General features: G+C 40.2%; 1 protein-coding gene across 1 annotated transcript in view; it reads left to right on the plus strand.

The window, feature by feature from the left end:
• The first annotated feature begins 6436 nt into the window (after nucleotides 1-6436).
• The window catches only part of LOC115540238 (syntaxin-3), a 14895-nt gene continuing 14852 nt past the window's right edge, over nucleotides 6437-6479 (plus strand). Inside the window, exon 1 of the mRNA XM_030351365.1 lies at nucleotides 6437-6479. This exon is cut by the window's right edge and continues 331 nt beyond it. The gene's annotated coding sequence lies outside the window, so the exon portion shown is untranslated.

Below are 6479 nucleotides of genomic sequence, written 5' to 3' on the forward strand. Positions count from 1 at the left end.
ACCCCTATGGCATCTCACAAACAAAAGGCAACCGCACGACACAGACACACACAGGCAGACAATGGCCTTTTTAATGGAGACAAACAGGTGCAAGTTATCAAGGCCTGATGACACTGATTGGCCAACAGACAGCTCCCAGATTGGACAGGGGGTTGGACGATGTTGGAGGAACAGCCAATGGTGTGAGACCTACAGAGAATGAGAGGGGAGACACAGGAAAACAACCACACACGTAACATCCATAAAGCATTCACATGACAGGTGAGGTCAACGTGCACATATGAGATGTACAATATGTCGGCAACGTGTCATGGGCTGGCCATGTTCACATAGAGAAGGCATCATCCACATCCCTTGTGCACACCACATGGTGTGCATTCACGAACCACATGTGGTGTTAGCCATGCAGAGCTGGTTGCGTCAACCATCAGTGAAGATGGTGTAGCCATTCAGAGCTGGTGGTGTCAGCCATGCAGAGCAGGTGGTGTCAGCCATGCAGAGCTGGTGGTGAAGTGATGCAGAGCTGGTGGTGTCAGCCATGCATAGCTGCTGGTGTCAGCCATGCAGATCAGGTGGTGTCAGCCATGCAGAGCTGCCATGTGGGCTGCATTGGGAACAGTACGGGGTCTTGGAGGCACATCTCCTATTGCCTGATGTGGACCTGCTCTCCCTCCTTATTCATTGGATCCAGCATAGTCTTACTGATCTTCCTCAATTGCTGGTTTCCCCAGCTCCATTAACTGTTTTTACACGCAACTTAATATTCAAGACCAAGTATTACATGTTTGGAATATTTGATGGCAAGGGCTTCGTGATCATGCAAGGTATCCAAAGCAGAAGATGCCAGAGCAGACATCTATGGCATATAGGCTGAGGGAGGCTTACCCAAACACAATGTCCATTCATTCCCTATGAGCTGCTCAGTTAACATTCCCCCCGAGCCAGAAGAATAAGAACATGTGCAGAAAAACCACAACAAAGACAAGGAGAATAAATAGGACAATTTGAAATACATTTATCCGAAACGTTTAATGGAAATGGTTGGATATCCCTCTGAGTTTCCAGGTCCAGTGAGAATGCCTGGGAACAAGGTCACATGGAATTAAGATTTATTTAGGAAATAATAGATAAAGAACAAATATATATAATGGAACCTTAACTCAACATCATTCCATTTCCATCCTTCCAGGAGTCCCCCCTAGCATCAGAGAAACAGCGGTAGACTGCTAAAGGAGGAGTGCTGGGTGTGGAGGCATTGAAGCTGGACTTCAGATGCTATTTGAAGAATAGTGCCTGGTGTCACTCATGGAGGAGATAGCCTATATCTGCTGAGATTAGGACTGTTATGTATGGCTCATTAGATCTCCCTGTTGGACATTATATACTTCTTGTGAATCAATGAGTCACTTGATACTGATTCCAGTACACTAACCTGTATACTCAACAAACACACTGCTTTAATCTTAGCATTTCCAATGGAGTCCTTTAACATAACAGATAAGAACTAAACAGAGCCAGGCTCAGCTGCAACAGAGGAAAGCTTTTTACAGGTACATTTTCTTATTTTATATTATGCTACAGATTATTTTATCATCTTTTATTATAAAGCTGCAATCATAGCAAATGTAGTCATGGAAATTGTTCAACAAATACTTTGGGCATCTCACAATATAACTAATTAATAACTATGAATAGAATATAAATATAACGGATTTCTTGATAAAAAGCGAGGAGCTTTATTTATGACTGCAATACAAAGTTGCAAGAAGTATAGCAGTCATAAATAAAGCAAAGCAGGTTCTAGATCATAAGTCACTTCACACTCTCTACTGTTCTTTAGTCTTGCCATATTTAAACTACTGTACTGGAGTCTGGGGTAACAATTACAAAAGTTCATTACAGTCACTAATCATTTTACAATAAAGAGCGGTAAGGATCATTCACAAGGTCGGCTATCTGGAACATACCAATCCACTATTTTTACAGTCTAAATTATTAAAATTCACAGACATCGGCTCATATCAAACAGCAATAACTATGTACAGGGCTAGGAACCATTTGTTACCATTGAACATTCAAAACATGTTTAGTGAACGTGAGGGGGGGGCATAGTTTGAGGAGAGAACACAATTTTAAAATTCAGATGAAAAATTCCACCATGAAAAGGTTTTAAAAGAATGTCCAAAAAGGTATTGTTCACAGGATATAGTGAACTGCACTAAGAGTCAGTAGGTTTGTGTATGTATGTATAGGTATACTGTGTATACACGCTGTTGTGTCACATTCATACTGTTTCTTGTTAAATGTATGTTGTAGATATATACAGTATATGTACATACTTACATCTGTATATTTATTTATATAAAATAACATTTTTATATACATTTATTATTATTATTATTAAACATACAGAGTAAGTAATAAGAGGGGTGGGAGTACATACATTTTTACTTCTTCTACTTCTTCTCCTTTTCGGATATGTTTACATTAATGTTTATTTTTATTTCTTGTTTCTTTTTGCTTTTTATTTTTACTATTACTATTAATATTTATTTTATTATTATTCATTCTTGAATGGCTTTATTGTTGTTTTTTTGCAAAATTTGTTTGTTTTTGTTTTGTCTACATATTCGAAATAAACATGAAAGAAAGAAAGAAAGAAAAGTCACGTAAAGGGGGTTCTTAATGAAGTATTGAAAGAGCACAATCTTTTGTATATGAACTAATTGTAAACGAACAATATTAGCTTATATAAAAATATTTATATTATCATTAGCCTTTTCCACCCACAGATGTTGTTTGTTGTTGTCACTAGAGGTCATACCAATACATCTACATCTTAAAATGGGGAAGGGCAATGTAGGTTCTGCTATATGGTACTTGTTAGATCCTCCCAGTGGTGTTAGCGAACACTACATCCATAAAAACACATTTGAAACTGGATGAGATGATGAGCTCAACAAGTAGATACAATTGTATTTTCGAACAAGTAGGCCTATTCTCTATGAAAAGGATTATTGTATACACCTTGATTTAACTGAACCAACCAAACCCAAGCAGTCTAGTTTAGCATGGTATCAACATGTCGTCCTCTACCTCGATGGTAACACTAACAATTTGTATCCTTACACCTCAACCACTAATTTCCATGGTGAATTATCTTTTAAACTTAACTTCTGCATGACACTATCTGGAACTAAAATTCCAATGCAAAATTGGGTAAACAATGCCATCTGGTGGTGTGTGTATATAGACTACAATTATGGCCGACCCATTACGATAGTCTGTCGCTGACAATAGTATCCGTCTGCGTCCTGAAAGACGGAGGCGTGACTTATAGTAGGCGTAACTTGTAGTAAGATGCGTGTCTTGTACTTTTCTAAATCGCGAAGCGTGACTTGTAGTAGGCGTAACTTGTAGTAGGAGGCGTGTCTTGTACTTTTCCAAATCGCAGAAGTAGGAGGCGTGTCTAGTATTTTTATAAATCGCGGAAGTGATCTGTATGTAGCAGTTGTGCGCGGGTACATAAATGACAGCAACTCGGACCTCAAATATTAGGCCTATATATAAAAATAATGCACCGACCCGCTCATTTAAAAATAAGCTCTTGATTAGCTTAATCATAGCCTCACTGGCTTACGTGAATGTGCATTTAAGAAATGCATATGCATCGGTAAAAAAAAGACAGAATAATAATTCAAATAATTGTATTGAATACATTTCGTTGGCGCCTCTTATTCGTCCGTTCTCAAAGCCTGAAACAGACAACACAAACTTGTTGGCATTTTGTGATGCTTTGGCAGTAGAAAGCTTATTTGATGATAACAAAGAAAACTGACCTTGGGGTCTTGCTCTTCCACGCTCATGGGCTGATAGAATACAAAGGCAGAGTTACAACAGGTATTTTCATGTTTATTGTGAATTGCACTTTTTACAATAGTTTCAGATTCAAGGGAATACAACATGGAGGTTTCGATACAGAAGGGAGTAGGGTGGACAATGGGACTAATTTACGAAGAATGAAAGGCGGGGGGGCTTACTGAGGATGGGCAGAGCTGTTGTGGCAGGGGTGGAGTGTACTGTATGTATATGATGGGGGGGGATCTTACTGGTAATAACAGGTTAAGGGGGGGCAGGGTGCTGTGTATGTTATGAGGGGGGTCTTACTTATCCTGATATGACCATCAGCTTTCACTTCGTATGTGGTGGAACGAAATGTGGAGCCACTAGGAGGCACTGCCTGGCTAAGTCTTACTGTTGATGGCAGTGATTCTACGTGCAAAAGTCAGTATAGTGTGTTCATACTATTTTAATTATGTTACCAGTATTTATTTCTGGTTAATGGACCCATGTTGCAGCAGCCAGTTTTCAAGGAAGTAGCAAGGTAAGCACAGGTGTTACTAATAAAAGCCAATAATCTTCTTGTCACAATGTCTACTATTTCATCCATCAAATGTAAACGCAACCATCATCTGTGTTTATGACCAGAAATTATATGAAAGGCAACCTATTACATCCTTCTCCTCTAACTTGTGCTTCCTCAGACACATCACAGGCTGCCGATGACCTTTTAGGAGATCCATGGATTCATTGGTCGAGTGTGCAAAAAGCTTGCCATGGCTAAATGAGGTAGTGGAGGGAGATAAGAGTGGAAAATGCCCAAAATATCAGAAATGCAATGACTTGAAGCATGAATCCTGCTATTAAAGGTTGAATCATGTGAGAATCTGTAAATACCCTAATGTTAAATAAGAACTTGTCCAGTTAGAAGTTCTCCATCAGCATAATACACCACCACCTCCTAAGAGCTGGCATATCAACCTAAACATAGACTTATGACATCTTTAAATATGTAGCTATTATAAATTCCATCACACTAAACATATATGATCCTTCCTTACTATGGTGTAGTCGAAGGGAGCATCAAGTGCAACATACAAGGTCAACTGCAAAAAAACAAACAAACAAGGAAAACATGAATGGGTGAACACACGAATGACAGCAAGGCATGAAAACATGCCTTACCATTATCATAAAGACTCCACAGTCATTCCCACTGGTTGGCCGAGGAAACTTCTAACAGAATAATACCACCATCAGCATTTATTGCAATGGTGCCAATTGAAGTTTGCTATTGCAAAAAAATGCAGGCTTTAAAGCTTGATACAAATGAATATCACTTACCTCAAAATGGTACCCAGTTTTCTCTGTCCATTCTCCAGGATTTATCCTTTGTGCAAGATCTCTGTGTATTGTGCAACCAATCAGAAAGAAACAGTAAACCCCTGATGCCCTCACTATCATCTTGTCTTTATGATGGCATATGCATGTGACTGTCCTAACATAAGGTCCACATGAACATGACCTTATAACATAAAGCAGGGGTGTCAAACATATGGTCCAGGGTTGAAACCACCCCTTCACATCATTTCTTGCGGCCTGATCCCAAACGCTTGAATAATAATTGCAGCTCTTTGGCCTGCTTGAAATCAGTTTTAATCATTCACTTCAATAATATTGCAATTCCGCAACACAAAACTGGCAGGTCCACATGCACGGCATGTCACTATTGCACTCAACTATGGTGCAAAACTGAACCGTTTAGCGACAGGAAAGGAAGACGAGATGAAGTGGTGAGGAAGTTAGAACACAGACGTATTGGGACTGTGATTGATAGGGCCAGAAACCAGTTTGTGGTCACGCATGTAGACGAGACATGGCGGCCCTTTGAGGAAAAACATAATGCTCATGTGGCCGTGCTGAAAATGAGTTTGACACCCCAGAAATAAAGGAACTGAACCACTGAACTGTAACGTCTATAAGACGTTAGGCGAAAGCTGAGATTTCTTTCAATGTTAAAACAGTAGGCCTAAGCATTCCAACATTTCGTAAATAATGTTAAACAGCAGCACAACAGAAGTAGAAGACACGCCTCCTCCTACTGCAAGTTACGCCTCCTACTACAAGTTACGCCTACTACAAGTTGCGCCTACTACAAGTTACGCCTCCGTCTTGCAGGACGCAGACAGACCCTTCTCGTCGCTGATTGTAGCACAGGCATTGGACGATATGATATTGATGTTGACACGCATTTTTTTTTTTTTATTATGGGTTGCTGATTGTCCTGTGAAATGGAATAACAGTCAACAAGTACTTTCATGTCAATTAATCCGTCTGTCTGTCTATTGATGGCCCTTGGAGTATCGTAGCAGCCTCTGCACAGAGGGACATGTTAGTGTTAACATAAGATAACAATGACGAATTGTCACCGCCTTTGAGCATGCATGAGATTAATAAGAAGGAAGAAGGATCTGTGGTGCCCCCCATCCACCCCCTCCCCCTCCCCCCCACATGCACCCACAGACACGCTCACACACACATACACACACACACACCCTCAGACACACACACCCTCAGACACACACACCATGTGGACGACGGTTGTCTTAATCTGTTCTTAGAGGAGAGAGGCTTAGTAG

Source organism: Gadus morhua, chromosome 3 (genome assembly GCF_902167405.1).
Source record: "Gadus morhua chromosome 3, gadMor3.0, whole genome shotgun sequence".
Lineage (NCBI taxonomy): Eukaryota > Metazoa > Chordata > Actinopteri > Gadiformes > Gadidae > Gadus > Gadus morhua.